We start from the raw sequence: 16,045 nt of genomic DNA, 5'->3' as shown, positions 1-16,045 counted from the left end.
AGAGAGAGAAAGAGAGAGAGAGAATAACCAGAATGTTATGATCAAAAAATTGAGATTGTTACTTAATTTATAGAAAAGGGGAAAGTCAAAAGGCAATAAAGAAAGTCAATGCAAACTAAAGGAGGAGTAATTATCTGCAAATCTTGACTTACATGATAGTAACCAAATGCAGGGTACTGATACTTTTTTACATGTGTTTTGGCCAGAGGTTCATAGTTTTTATTTTCTCAATTAAACTATAATTTTCATCTACTTTAAACAATATGTATTTTATATTAATTTATGTTTCTGCTTGTGTCTGTGAATGTGTTTGCAATTGCCAGCAGAGTTCAGAAAAAAAAAAGGATTGCATCTGTTGGATACAAAGTTTCAAATGATATGAACCACCCAACAAGGGTATTAAGGACTGCACTTGAGTCTTTTGAACCAGTAGTATGTGCTCTTAAGTACTGATTCATCTCTATATTTCTCTATTTTTTGTATTTGTTGTGCAAAAAGGATTTACTTCACTCTTTCCTGTGTGAATGTCGAATTTGCTCATCATTTTTGGCTCTGTCTCTCTGAAGAACCCACACAATCTTAGTGATGATTTATGTTGATTGTTAACTTGGCAAAATCACCTGAGAGATAAACATAGTCTTGTGGATAATTATGTTAATCATGTTAATTTACAAGAGAAGATTCATCTATGGGCAATAGTATCCCCCTCAGTACAACACCTTTTACTGCACAAAATGCAGAAAGCAAGCTAAACATCAAAACATATTCATTATTCTCTGTTTTGTAGCTATGGATTTCTTTCTGCTTCAATCATATACTGCCTTGTTTCCTCATCTTAAACAGTGAGCTAAAATAATCCCTTTTCCTCTTAAGTTACTTTTGTTAGAATACTTAATCATAACAACAAAATATTAAACTAAGGTAGTCTCTAATATAGGATACTTATACCTAAAAAAATCATAAAAATCTTAATTATTTTTTTCTCAAAAATTCTTAGTGTACTTAGACATTTTTCTCTTAAAGTAACTAATGTTGGAATGAATAGACAATGGAGACTTAGACAACACAATGTAAGAGAACATTCCAAACACATGTTCTTTTTTATGCTGTGAGTCTATTAGGTGCTGGCACTGTAAAAATGAATGTGTGTTTTTAGTTAATCAAAAGCTCTTTGTCAGAACTGAAGAAAAAATAACTTTCTGCTAAGAAGACAGTGAATGCTACAATTGGATCTTAAAATTCTCAATGAGTCATGTGTTGAAACTTTTGACATTATTGGTGTGACTTTCAGAAGTTTGAGCCTAGATGAAAGAATTTAAGTAATTGTTTACAGGCTCATGAAGAGTGCTTCAAGTCTTATAACTTCCTCTCTGTTTCTCTGCTTGTTCCCACTATGTGATAAACAGATTTCACATGTTGTGTTTCTACCATGCCATACTGGGCCACCACTAACTAAAAGCAAGTGATCACAGACTGAAACCTTTGAAACTGTAAACTAAACGAAATCATTATTCACTTTAAATTGAATTTCTCTGACATTTTGATATAGCAGCAGATATCTAACACTGAGAATGGATACCAATAAGTAGGTTTATTCTAGTGAATATGCTTGATAGTAAAAATTGGAAGCTCTGGTCATTGATTTAGAAGAGAAGTTTGGAAAATTTGGAGAAAAAGACTGGTGAAGAAAGCATATGTGCTAATTGATGTGCTATTTTGTTGAGAGCCTCAAAAGCCAGAATGATGATAAAAATATACAAGAGTAGGATTATTATCATAGTAGTTCATAAAGAATAGAGGATTCTGTTGAGAATGGGAGTTAAGGTCACGAAAATAAATTGTACCATGATCATATTCAGAGATTTTGTGACATGCTAACATTAAAGGTAACTGACTAATTTACCTAAAAAAGGAAATCCAAGTCATCATACCATTCATTCAGTAGTAAAATTAATGTTACTTAAGTGCAGGCTTAAAGTACTACCAAGGAAAATATACTTCCTAAAAATATTAGCACTCTTTTGAAAAATCCAATTATTTTCCTCACTTTTATTAATAGAAAAAGTATCTTCAAGACAACTTAAAATGTTCAATACTCAATATATGGCAGGCTCAAGGGTGTAAAGTGTCAGTATCTTTTAAAAGATACTTGTTTAAAAAGAGAACCCAGGGGCACATTGCTCCCACAGACTGTCAAGAGAATTAGCTCCCTGGGAATCACTTTCCCTTCTTTCCTCAAGGCAGTCAACATTTCTTCAGGCAATCCTGAAATGGTTCTAAGCACATTGTGCAGCAGCTGTAGATCATGGGATCATGTGCTTGATGCTACCTTTGATGTCATATAGAGTGAAAGAGTCATGAGTTCTTCAGTTTCCCATGAAAATCCAAAGAATTGCTCAGAAGGCAAGCAAAGTGTATTAGTGTCTAAGTCACTGAGAATAGCCTTTGGTGTGAGAGCTGTGAGAGAGGAGAGATATTATTGCAATAGAGAACCTGCCAGGTTAAAAGATGCTATGAACTTGGAATTCTTGCCTGAGTAAGCAAAAAGGCATACAGCTCACCAGAGTAGCTATCAGGGCTATACCCAAGAAGGTCATAAGATAAGCCTTAGAAGTTAATATCATGCCACTAAGGACTGTCAAACTTAACATGGAGCTATGGGATTTGGTGTTTTCCTTACTTTTTTCACTTATTCATTGTATTGATTCCACTTTTAGTTTCTTGATGCCATCTTTTAAAGGTAAGAATGTTAACACTACTCGATTGTGTCTTACATGTTGTTAATTCTTATATATATATTGACAGTTAAAATCGTTTGGAATCTCAGAGACAATTTTGGACCTATGTGTTTGAACAAAGCTGATATTCTTAAGAATTTGGAGAATCTTTACTATGTGCTTAATTTATTTTGGATTTTAAGATGAACAGGTACTTTTTTGAGACTTGAAAACAATAAAATTATATGGATCTAGAATGTCCTTCTTGAATTTTTGGATCCCTGTTCTATTAGGTGTTGGTGGGATAGAATTCTTAGTCAAGGCATGCTAAATCATTTGGGACATATCTTGAAAAGGAGTATTGAGAATCTTAGCCCTTCCTAGCTCTCTCTTTATACTTTATGGATTCCATGGAGTCAGCAATTTAGTAAAACAAATACTTACCCTTTTGAATAGCATGGCAGATGTTATCAGGTTTGTAAACCACTAAGGATGGACACTTCTGCATAATCAACTTTGGACCTGATCTCATTGCCCTGATGACAGCAAAGAAATGAAAGTATTACAAGTGCTTATCATTAATAGTTCTAAAATTTATTTATCATTAGTATGTGTCTTATTTTACTTTCTATTTTGTAAGAGAAACACCATTACCATCATTACCTTAAGCAACATGGGGAGGAAAGGCATTATGTTAACTTACTGTGGTAGTCATTCATGCAAGGAGTCAGGGAAGGAACCTAATAGCATGAACTGAAGTATAGCCCATGAAGAAGTGCTGCTTACTACCTTGGCTACCAGAGCTTGCTTAGTCTGCTTTTTTATATAATCCAGGACTATCTTCACAGGGATGGCACCATAACACTGGGCTGGGCCTTCCCACATCAAGCATTAATTAAGAAAAAGTGGTGTCACAATCATGCCTACAAATCAATCTTATGGAGACATGTTTCTCAATAAGTATTCCTCTTCTTGGATAACTCTAACTTATGTACAGTTGACAAAAATACCAACCAGGACTATTGATTCCTTGTCATTGTGACATACCAATACATTCCTACTAAACCATAACAATTCCTTTCTCATTTATTCCCAAGATCTCATATTAACATTAATATGTAATATATAATATTCAAAATTTTACAACTGCCTTTAACGTTCAGTCTCTTTAAAATATCAAATATCTTTCTAAATTACTCAAAGATTATTAACTGTGGTGTATTTCATTATAGAAAATAATTTACATGCTTTTTTATTCCAAGAGGGATGAATCAGGAAACAATCACATAGAAATCATAACAACATTGTAAAACATTTTGGCTTTTGAGTCATGGGATCCACTATTGTTCCTGAGATCTCCCAAAGCCTTGTCAGCTTCATGCCTCTTGTTTTGTCATCCACAGCTTATGCAGTATGTTTTCTAGGTTTAAGCCTGCTCTGCCTCTCAGCTGATACTGTCCTTGACAGTTGTACTGTGGTACTGGCATCATGAAAATGGGCTAGTCTTTCAGCAATAGCTTGTCCTGAGCTCTCTTCCCAGACTTTGATATTGCTACTTGATGCCAAGCCTCAATTTCTCTCTATTACTACATCAGTCCTGTGGCTTATCCTACACTGAATGCTACACTTTTATAAATTAATTCTCTAAGACTCTTTGCAGGGACTTTAGCCCAACTTCACAGTGACAAGCATCAGCTGCTCTCCATGGCCCCTTCATGCTTTTAAAAATAGTGCCATCTCAATAATTCTTACATGCTACAAAGTTCAGCTGTCATCCTGAAATGCAGCGTCTTGACCCCAGTTTCTGTGTCCACACCCTGAGGAAATACCCTCAGACTTAGGATCCTTAGTTGGTATGGTTTCTTCTTATTATCTTACTTATTTTCACTATCTACATCTAATATCACCTGTCTCAGTAAGTCAAGTTTTCACGTCAGTGCTACTGGTCTCTTATGAATCATGTCTGGTTCTTCAAATGTAGCTGACTAGAAACACATATTCCTAATTCACTGAAACAGCCAACATATATTCTTTATCTCCCTCTAAATATTCACAAATAAGCCCTCCAGAATTTGCATTGCTCTCAGAAAGTTTCCGTAGTAACTCATAAAGCTTAGAGCTCTCAACAACTTTTCTAACACAAAGTTTCAACTCCTTCCACAATCCTCCTCCAAATATGTTCAAGAGTATTCCTAGATATTGGCACTAAATTCTGTTAGAGATAGGATATCAATTGCTGTGATAAAATGTCATGACCAAAAGAAGTTTGGAGAATAAAAGCTTTATTGTAAAGTTTAAGTTTGAGATCATATTTTATCACTGAGGAAAGCCAGAGCAGGAAACTGGAGGCAGGAACTAAAGCAGAAACCATGGTGATATTGCCTATTGGCTTGCTTACTCATGGCTTGATAAGCCCACTTTCCTATCAAGGACCAGGGGTAGTACCATCTACAGTGAGATTAGCCTTCCCATACCAATCATTAATCAAAAAAGAAAAATGCCACACACACTTGTGCACAGGCCTATATAAAAACTAAAGCTATTCTCTACCTCAATGAGTGAAGCTGTTCCTTACAATTACTTGTATGTAATTTAGACTGATGGCTATCAAAAATACTGAGAATAAGCGACAGCTAAGTGTTCAACCTTAACAAAAAAAAAAATTCATGCCACTTGTTCTATTGCTCAGGGAACATTGCTGGACAGAGAGTAAGGTAGTATATAAGAACCAGGAAACATGGTGAAGGGTCACAAAATGCCATCCTCTAGATGAGAAATGATTGCAAATATAAAATCAAAATTGTGTTTATCTGCACTACTGGGCCCACACAAGACCAGCTCTGCCAATGATCACTGATGAAAAAAAAAAAAAGAGATCTTGAGTGCTATCCTTTACCTTTGAACTATTAGCTATTTATATATTCTGAAGAATCATGCTCTTTAGTTGTATTCTACTTCTGAGTCTGCCAGGCCCGAACAGATCATCTAGGATCACAAAATAGAAATGAATATATATGACTGTGAAAGGTTTGTGGTAAGACTGGGGCTATACAATGATGCTAGGAGAACATGTTGATATGGAGGGAGTTAGTGGTAAGTATGCATTGCGTACGCATGATAAATTTTATATGAAATAATTAATAGGAAATGAATAAACTAAATGTACAATTAATGGTTGTGGAGAAATTATAAAGTTCACAGCAGAAGCAAATTACATGCAGCCAAAGAGAACAACATAAATGATTGATGTAACAATAAACAAGTCCATCATAAAAATACTGAAATCTTTACCTATACTAAGAAGTGGAGAGTGAGAGCTCAAATAAATTTACAGCACAGAAATACTATGAAAGCTCATTAGCAAAATTATTTTAAAAAGCTGTGGCAACAAATTTAGTAGTATGAAAAAAGTGAAAAATTATCTTCTGTAAATATACCAAGACAGAAACAAGTAAGTCGGTGAAAACTAAAAGTAAAAGATTGCCCTTAAGAAAATTTCTGGGCCCAGATGGCTCAACTAGTTAAAACCACTAGACTTATACAAGATAAATTATTATTGTAAGTTTTAGACAAAAAATTAGGGGAGGAAGAAATTAACAAATGTAAGGTCATTTTCTGAGACCAACATCCCATAGATATTAAATGCAGAGATGGAAACAACAATAATAACCTTAAGCCTATAGCCTTCCTCTGTCTTAGTGTTTGTTTGATGTGAAGAGACACCATGACCATATCAAGTCTTTTTTTTTTCCTCATTTAAATTTTTATTGGATATTTTATTTTTTACATTTCAACTGGTATCCCATTTCCTGGTTTTCCCTCTGCAAACCCCTTATCCCACCCATCCTTCACCTTCTGAGGGTACTCTCCCACCCACTCACCCATACCCCTTCACCACACTAGCATTCCCCTATGCTGGGGCATTGAGCTTTCAGAGGACCAAGGGCCTCTCCTCCCATAGATGCCAGGCATCCTTTGCTGTATATGTAGCTGGAGCAATGGATTCCTACATGTGAATTCTTTGGTTGGTGATTTAGTCCATGGGAGCTCTGGTGGTGAGTGAGGGGGTCTGGTTGGTTGATATTGTTGTTTTTCCTATGGGGTTGCAAACCACTTCAACTCCTTCAGGCCTTTCTCTAACTCCTCCTTTGGAGACTCTGTGCTCAGTCCAATGGTTGGTTGCAAACATCTGCATCAGTATTTGTCAGGTTCTGGTAGAGCCTCTCAGGAGAGAGCTATATCAGGCTCCTGTCAGCAAGAACTTCTTGGCATCTACAATAAGGTCTGGGTATGGTGTCTGTCTTATCTGGGATGGATCTTCAAGTGGGGCAGGTTCTGGATGGCCTTTCCTTCAGTCTCTGCCTCACATTTTGTCCCCGTATTTCCTTTACACAGGAGCAATTCTGGATTAAAAACTTGGAGATGAGTGGGTGGCCCCATCCCTCAACCTACCTCTGGATATGATCGTTACAGGATCTTCTTCCCCTTTGTTGGGTATTTCAGCTGATGTCATCCCTGTTGGGTCCTGGAAGCCTCTTGTTTTCCTGGAACTTTCTGGAGACTACCTCCAGTTCCTCATCCCCCACTGCTACACACCACTGTTCAATTTCCCGACCCTCTGTCTATCATCTTTGTCTCCTCCCATACCTGATCCTGTCCACCTTTTTTCCACTCGCCCTCCTTTCTTCCTCCCAAGGAAAGCATTTAATTGGATTTTGCTTACAATTTGAGAGGTTTAGTTAATTGCCATAATGGAAAAGAACATAGCTATAATAATTAAAACAGTACCATGTTGGCATAAAAGTAGAGGAACAGACCAATGCAACAGATTAAAAAGTTAAAAAGTAGCATATGCATATGGTCAACTGAAATTCAACAAGAATTCAGTGAAACCATATATTGGAGAAGGAGGAGGTTGCTTCTATAAAAAAATAAAATAAAATGATGGGAATTTAATGACTGTAGTGACCCCCGAAATATTAATGTTAGCTTTCTGTGGTTAAAACCTTACCTAAGAAACTCCAGTGTTGTGTATAGACAGTTTGTCCCTGCAGAAGCTTCTTCCCATTTTCCCTCCTGCAGGAGGCAAGAACAATATGCAGGAAGCTGGTCTCCATGCCACAGCTAGCTCAGGGTTCCCTTTTCCCACCCCTCCGCCTCTCCCAGGAGGGTTGGGGAGAACCCAGGCTAGTGTTAGAATGGTACTACACATAAACTCCCCCTAATGAAGACATCTCATGGAGCCAAGTGCTAATGAGAAACATCCTCCCAGTCTAGGTGTAGTCAGGGCTGACCAGCACTCTCTGATAAGAGGCTGAACTCTCCAGGTGCCTGTCCTTGGGACCTTAAAGAAATAACAAACCCAAAGATGATTAGAACCCACCGTTTAAATCATAGAAAAGGGTAATCAGAGGTCACAGACAGTTATGGTCAGCCATAAAATTAATTCCAGATAACCCCAAAACAGAAACCCATTAATCCCCGCCAGCTTCAGTTCCGCCCTAACAAATAGTTTTAGCATTTCACTCCCCTCACTCTGAAGCATCCTAAGAATTCCCAATTTTGTATATAAACCCATGTTTTTCCCGAGCTCATTCATTACATGGGAGCACTTGCTCTTCGTGAGTGCAAAGCATGTGATCTGAGTCTGGACTCGAATAAAAGGCTCTTTTGTAAATTACAGTTAACTTTGTAATCCTTGGGCCCCTTTGGGTTTTCCCGAGGACTCTGGGCATAACAATGACCAAATGCAGAATTAAGGCTGATTCATATATCTCATAAATTATAATGATGGATTTATGATAGATTTAAGATTTCAGTGCAGTAAATGAAATTATCAGACTGCTATTAATAAAATAAAATATAGGAAAATATTTCAAGACATTTAAATGGGTCTCCAAAACAAATGAACAAGAAGCTAAGTGATATTATATATAATTTACAAGGGTCATCATATGAAAGGAAATACTTGACCAACTGCAAAGGCAATGTATTAAATATTATGAAATATTTGCAATACTTTCATCTGACTGAAGTTGATAGGTAGAATGGATAACAAATTCTATTTACTCACTAACAAACGATATATTATACAAAATTAGCACAAGACTTATAAAATTTCTCAGGAGGACACATAAAAGTCAATACATACTTTGATCAATAAGAATGTCTGTGAATTTTCTACATATCTGGTTAACTAAAATGATTTATGATTCATAGACTTCATAAATTTTAAGACTCTCTGAACAGAATTTAGATAGTATTGTTAGCTTTAATTGTACATAGATGATAACTCTATTGAATGTATTTTCCAAGATACTACTTTGACTCCCTGAAAAATACTTCCTACTCTTATGCCCATCAAAAAGAAACTTGCTGATACAACATAGAGATAAGAAGAAATTAAGAAATGTAGATTGGAAATATCAAAGTGCGATGTAATATTTAACTTGAAAGTCATTATGTGGCATGTAGGAAAAAACAGAACATGACTGTTGTTTCTTAAAGAAGGCATCACAATAGGAGCACCATCTCCCTTTCAAATTTTACTTCTCTCTAGCTTTCTCTTGTCAATTTTAGTTTGTGATTTTTTTATGGCTTACACTCTGATTCTTCATTGCAACACGAAAAGCAAGTATTTTCAGTGAAAAGAGTGACCTCAAAAATGGTGCCGTGTTTTATGTGCTTTTCATCTGTAAACATATCTAAGTCTAGACATGCTATTCTTAAGCTTTTACAGGCTTCATTCAGAATCCAAAGAAGTAATATTTTTCACAACTAAAATTGACTACCAAGCCATCAATCCACATAATACTGGGCTGATACCTTTCTCTCTATTAACTTTCAATGCATAGAAATCAAGTTGTGGCACTTCTGCATAGACCCATACATCTAATTCTACCTTTATAAAATTATTTTGTGGATCATAGAATAATCTTAATTTTTATCTAAGTGTATTCTATTGTCTTATTGTCTCTTTAAAATTTAGTTGTGTTTAACATATAACATATCTGTTTGACATTCAGTGCATATAGACATTAATATCCATTGTAATCTTCCTTGAAATTGAGGGAGGATGAAGCTAAAGTAAGCCAATTAAAAAAAAATGTACAGTATCTTCTGTTTGCCCTAGTTACCTATAGTTTTCAACTTGACATAATCTAGAGTCATCTGACAGGAAACCCTATATTAAAGAACTGTCTAGATAGGGTTAGTTTAAGGGAAAATATATTGATTATTAATTCATGTAGGAGGGCCCAGCACACTGAGAAATACCATCCCTAGGCAGATGGTCTTGGGCTGTATAAGAAATCTAGCTATGAGTGAGCTAGTGAGCCAGCAAAAGTGTGAGCCACTGAGCAGTGTTCATCCATAGTTCCTGCTGCCATGTTCCTGCTTTGAGTTCAATGGCCTAACTTCCTTCAATGGTGAGCTGTGGCCTGGAAGTATAAGCCAAATAAATCTGACTCCTCTAAGTTGCTTTTGGCCCAGATGTTTTATCATAGAGAGATAATGAAGCTAAAATAATATGCAACATTAAATATTTAAGGAAATAAAATAAAACATAAACATTATTAAACATTATGGGTAGTTTCCATTCATTGTAAAGTCTTGTCGCAGACTCAGACCCTACACTTGTTATTGACACACTAGGCACGTAACCAAAATGCTTGCTGCTTACCAGGTCAGAGTAAGCCACTGTCATGATATTTTAATGGTAAACAATAAGGAAACTATGCCACTTTTCACATATGAACTCAAAGAGCCTGAGGCAGCAGGCATAGAGGCTACATGAGTCCCAGCAAGGTCCTTTTCATATACATTATGGCTTTGAGTTTAGTGTTTATGGGATTGTTGAGTGTCTGAATGAGTGGGACTCTGATGTTTGTTCCTTCTCTTGAGCTTTTTCCTTTGTTTTGTCCAATTCTTATGTGTTAGTTTCTTTACTTTTATCATATTATATTTTATTTTGTTATGTTTTGTTGTAATTCCTTAAAAACATATTTGTTTTCTAGTAAGAGTCAGAAGGGGAGTAGTTCTGGATAGGATGCAAGCTATGGAGGAACTTAGAAGTGTAGAGGAAAGGGAAACCATAATCACAATATATCACATGAGGAAAAAATTCTATATTCAACAAAAAGAAAAGCTATAGTGATTTCCTGTGTTTTTACTGTAATAACAGTATATCTATATTTTTAATTTGGAATTTTGGGAAGAAAATCACAGTAGCCAAAAGATTGCTTACCACTAGAAAGCAATTGGATATATTTATTCCTTTTAACTAAATTCTGGAGTTCTCCAAATATGACAAATATGACAAGCAAAGAAGTTGACAGGGGAAAATTCCATATCCCCATCATCATTATGCTATATTTAGGTAATGTGATAGTTGTGAAAGTGAATGAGGAGAAAGGTAGGATACAACAAACTCACTGTAAGAAAACAGATGAAAAACGTAATATATATCTCTTCATATGTTTCTATGTTTGTGTGTGTGTGTTGTGCATATATAGAGCCCAGAAGTCAATATTAGATCCCTCAATCACTTTCTGTTTGACTTTTCAGGATATGCTGGAGCTTCTAGGCAGAACTAGCTTTGCTATGTGGCTTCATGATGGTTTCCATTGTAGATTTTCTATACCCATTAAATACTTGAATAGTATAAGTTCATATAGATATGGCTCATATTACCATGGTAAAAACATGCGTGATCATATTTGGCTTATACTCCGAAAGTATTATTATAAGGAATTTAAACATTTCTAGTCATCTTATATTGTATACTAAGTTTGTTTCACATTTTTCCAATCTTAGGGAAAATTAAAATTTTTTGGGGGGGGGTAAAAGTGATAAGGTCACAGGATGTTTAAGCTTAAATTATTAATTAACATCTAAAGATTTCAGGCTATCATTTTAAATTATAACACTCTGCAGAGGCTTCACTTTTGTTGCTAGGTTTCACACATGTAGTCTCATTGTGATGCAAGCAGTGGAATTTTCAAAAGGTACAAGTGTCAATGTAAAGGGATGAATATCAGGAGAGGAGTCCAGGTGTCCAGAGCCCATCTTGTAGAAAAGGACTCCTACTAATTAGAATGGAGAGATACAGTGAGTTGAAAGAGAAAACTTGAGAAACAAAATGAGTGTTTCTTAATATAGATATCATTATATTTTCAGTATATAAGAAACTATTTGTAATTAGTTGCAGAAGATTTGTCTAACTTTTTTTTCCACAGAAGTGTTAGTCTAAGATTCATTGCTCTAAATAAGGAGCTAAATATGTTCATATTTGACCCTATGACCAGAAATCAAGTAGAGGTAATACTTGAGTTTGTCATTAATCTTTTAAAATAATATTAACGTAAAATAAAGTTAAATTTTGAACTATCATATTTAAGTTCCTTTATGTAAAGGGACTGAAGTATAATGAAGGGAACTTTCTTGCTTATATATGTACTTGTTTTTAAGAATTGAGCTTACTGTTTCAGCCAAAGGATCTAAGAGATATATACTGGAGATTTTCATGAGGAATAAAACCTGTCTGTGGAGATGAGTTGAGGTGTTTCATTTTTGTTCATATGTTTTAGTCCTTGTATATGGAATATATATATAGTCCTGGAGCATATTGGCATTGTGTACTACAAGACACTAAATAATTAATTAGAATTTTTAAAAACGACAACCTTCTCTCAATCTGAATAATTCAATTGATTCATAAAAGTTCCAAGAAAAAATGAAGTATCTTTTATCTAAACTAAATCTAATTTAGGTACTTTTTCAAAAACTATAAAACTTACATAAATAAATAGACTAATATATATATATATATATCACACTGTGCAATGTTTCAATAAGTATCATTTATCATTTATTATTTATTCATGATGAAATTTCTCAACATCATTTCTTTGAGCTAACAGAAATATGAGGAAGGTTATTGTTACCTCAATACAATAGAACACAACCAAACTTTTGCCTATCTCACTGTATTTCAGTATTCATTGACCAACTTTTAGCATCTTTCCCTTTCCTTATTTTTCGTAGCCTCTGGAAACTACCCCTCTATTCAAAATTTTTATGGGATCAATAATTTTAGACTCCATATATAAGTAAGATTATGACATGCTTGTCTTACTTTGTCTATTTTATTTTTGTTACTATGATTAACTTCACTCATGCATATCATGTATAACAGGAATTCTTTCATAGCTTAATAAAGTGTCCACATGTTTCACGTTTTCTTCATGCATTCAAAAATTTCCATCATTCAGATTTTCTGACATGTTACAATTAATAGGAGAGTATGCACATTTCTTTTGCATCCTAATTTTATTGTCAGCTGTCTAGCTAGAGATAAGGTAGTTAGTCATATTCTCATTTTTTTGAGGAACCTGTATATTACATTTCATTTCAGGAATGTGCATTTCCAGCAGAATTATTAAAGGTTTTTCTTTTCTACCATCCTATATAGCATTTGTTAGATTTAGTATTTTTGATTATACCTATTTTTGAGAACAGTGATGAACTCTTATCTTGTAGTGTTTGCCTGAATTTCTTTAAAGATTATTAATTTTGAGCAGTTTTTCATATATTTTGCAGGTATGCCATTTTGTCAAAAATATCTATTTAATACTTGGTATTTTCTTCAGCTGTTTTGTTTTCAAATTTGCCCCAAAGTTATTTCCCATAAATTTTAGATATTACCCCTTGTTATATGCATAAATTATAAATATTTTCCTCTGTGTTTTCAGTGGCTTCTTCATTTTAATTATTTTTTTTTGATAAAATGTTTAGTTTATTCTAATCCCCTTTTCTTCTGCTTGCTTATATTTTCTGTTCATTTGTAGCATTGCCCAAAATGTTCATACCTATAGAAATAACTTTTTCTGTTTTTTATTTCAAGTACTTTTGGGCTCTAGTCTTACTTGAATTTATGTAGTGAATTTATTTTGAGTTCATTTTAAAATGTTTTAATGTTTTTTTTATTTATTTTGAGTATTAGGGTGACTACACATATTATGGCATGCATGTAGAAGTTATGTCAAATTGCCAGAGTTAATACTTTTCGTCCACCATACATGATCTTTGGGAGTGAAACTCAAAGAATCAGGCTTGGTGTCAAGTATTGTTGCCCATTAAGCAATCTTGATAGCTCTGATTTCATTTTTCTAGCAAGGGAGACAGGATGCCTAGTTAATTACTCTGCATTTGATCATCCAATTTTCCAAATATTGTTTATTGAAAATACCATTTCTTCAACACATGTCCTTAGTATTTTTTCACACATCATTGTTTTTATTTATGTCCGTTTCCTTTTTAAAATTTAATAATCTATTGACTTTAATTTGTGCTGCTCAACTACTTCTTTGTGTGAGGCATAATATATACTTCTTTATGTGAGGCTATCCACTAGAATATAGTTGACCTTAAGGAGGCAGTCTTAGAGAAAATAATGGGTTGCCAAGGCTAGTCTCTGTATAAGGGTTTTTTTTTCCTTGACATATTTTATCTTGTTTTCTTGTATTTAGTTGTTCTCTCTTAGAGACCTACTTTCTGGATGGAAGTGGGAGGGGAGTAGATCTGGGCAAGAGAAGAGGTAGGAGGAGTTGAGTGAGAGAAAACTGTGGTCAGTATGTGTTATATGAGAGAAATCTGTGCTTTCCATTAAAAAAATTAAAAAAAAGAATGACTTTCCCTCATCCAAAAAGTCATTTGTTATCAGTATTACATTTTAATTATCCACTTATCAATTGATGGGTATCTAAGTTTTTATCATGCCTTAGATAATGGAAGTAGAGCCACTGTGAACATGGATGACCATGTCACTTAGTAATATGAAATACATTCCTCTGAGTATATATCCAGAAGTAATTTATTTGTTTCATATGGTATATCTATATTTTTCTGAGAAATTGGTACATCTATTTATAGTCACAGTGACTACAGCAATTAGTTCCCCACCTAGAGTGTCTTGAACATTTCTTGATCTCGACATCATTGTCTACATTTTTCTTAATTTCTTTTTGTTAATTAGATATTTTCTTGATTTACATTTCAAATGTTCTCCCCTTTCCTGGTTTCCCCTCTGAAATACCCCCTATTACCTCCTTTCTTAACACTTGTCTTTATGACTGGAAAAAGTTAAAATTTCCGTGTAGTTTTAATTTACAATTCTTTGTAACAGCTGAGTATAGCTAATATTTACTTTTGAGATTGTAATATAATTACATCTTTTCTCCATCCCATTTTCTTACTCCACACCCTCCCATATACCCATTATTGGGCCCTTGCAAATTCATAGCCTCTTCTTTTATTAACTGTTGTTATATGCATCTAAATATGACCTACTCATTCATAAAATGTTACTTCTATGCATGTTTTCAGGGCTAATACTGGGCACTGGGTAACAGATAATGATTTATTTCCTGAAGTGTACTCCCTATTTATTCTAGAAGTTTAAAGTAAATATTTCAAGTCTAACTCTGAGACTTTTGATCCATTAGGAATTGATTTGTTTGGAGGATGATAAGAAATTATCCTTTCATTTTTGAAAGATCATTTCATTATTCAAAACATGCAACTATCCAGTTTTCCCAGTATCATTTGTTAAAGATGGTGTCTTTTCTCAAGTATGGATTTTAGGATCTACACTATAGATCAGTGTCACAAATCGGGTGTCTGTGGGTGTATGAACTTATAGCCAGATCAGTGTCACAAATCGGGTGTCTGTGGGTGTATGAACTTATAGCCAGGACCTTAATTATATTCCATTGATCATTGTGTCCATTCTTATGCCAGTACCATGCTGTTTGTGTTTCTTTAGTTTTATAACATAAATTAAAATCTTGAATGGTGGTACTTCAAGTAGTGCTTTATTTATTTATTTTTTTTCGAGACAGGGTTTCTCTGTTTAGCCCCAGCTGTCCTGGTACTCACTATGTAGACCAGGCTGGCCTCGAACTCAGAAATCTGCCTGCCTCTGCCTCCCAAGTGCTGGGATTAAAGGCGTGCGCCACCACCGCCAGGTATTTTGTTTTATTGTTTAGGGTTGTTTTGGCTTTCCTGGGTGATTTGATTTTCAATATGAAATTTAAGAGATTGTTTTTGAGGAAAAACAATATGAACTAACTAGTACCCTCAGAGCTCCCAGGGACTAACCCACCAACCAAAGAGTACACATGATGGGACTCATGGCTCCAGCAGCATCCATATAGCAGAGGATGACCAAGTTGGTCATCAATGGGAGGAGAGGCCCTTAGACCTGTGAAGGTTCTATGCCCCAGTGTAGGGGAATGCCAGGGCCAGTAAGCAGGAAGGGGTGGGATGGT

At 34.8% G+C, this 16,045-nt stretch overlaps 1 protein-coding gene across 2 annotated transcripts in view; it reads left to right on the top strand.

The window, feature by feature from the left end:
• Positions 1-16,045, top strand: part of Cpxcr1 (CPX chromosome region candidate 1) — a 119,835-nt gene that overhangs the window by 91,125 nt on the left and 12,665 nt on the right. Inside the window, exon 1 of one of the 2 annotated variants that reach the window (XM_031376060.1) lies at positions 11,729-11,825. The exons of the other annotated variant lie outside the window; for it this stretch is intronic. The gene's annotated coding sequence lies outside the window, so the exon portion shown is untranslated. Of the gene's footprint in view, positions 1-11,728; positions 11,826-16,045 lie in introns of those variants that run through there. 2 annotated transcript variants of the gene reach the window in all.

The sequence above is a fragment of the Mastomys coucha genome, chromosome X (assembly GCF_008632895.1).
Source record: "Mastomys coucha isolate ucsf_1 chromosome X, UCSF_Mcou_1, whole genome shotgun sequence".
In the NCBI taxonomy this organism is placed as follows: Eukaryota; Metazoa; Chordata; class Mammalia; order Rodentia; family Muridae; genus Mastomys; species Mastomys coucha.
This window is presented reverse-complemented; position numbering and strand designations above follow the sequence as displayed.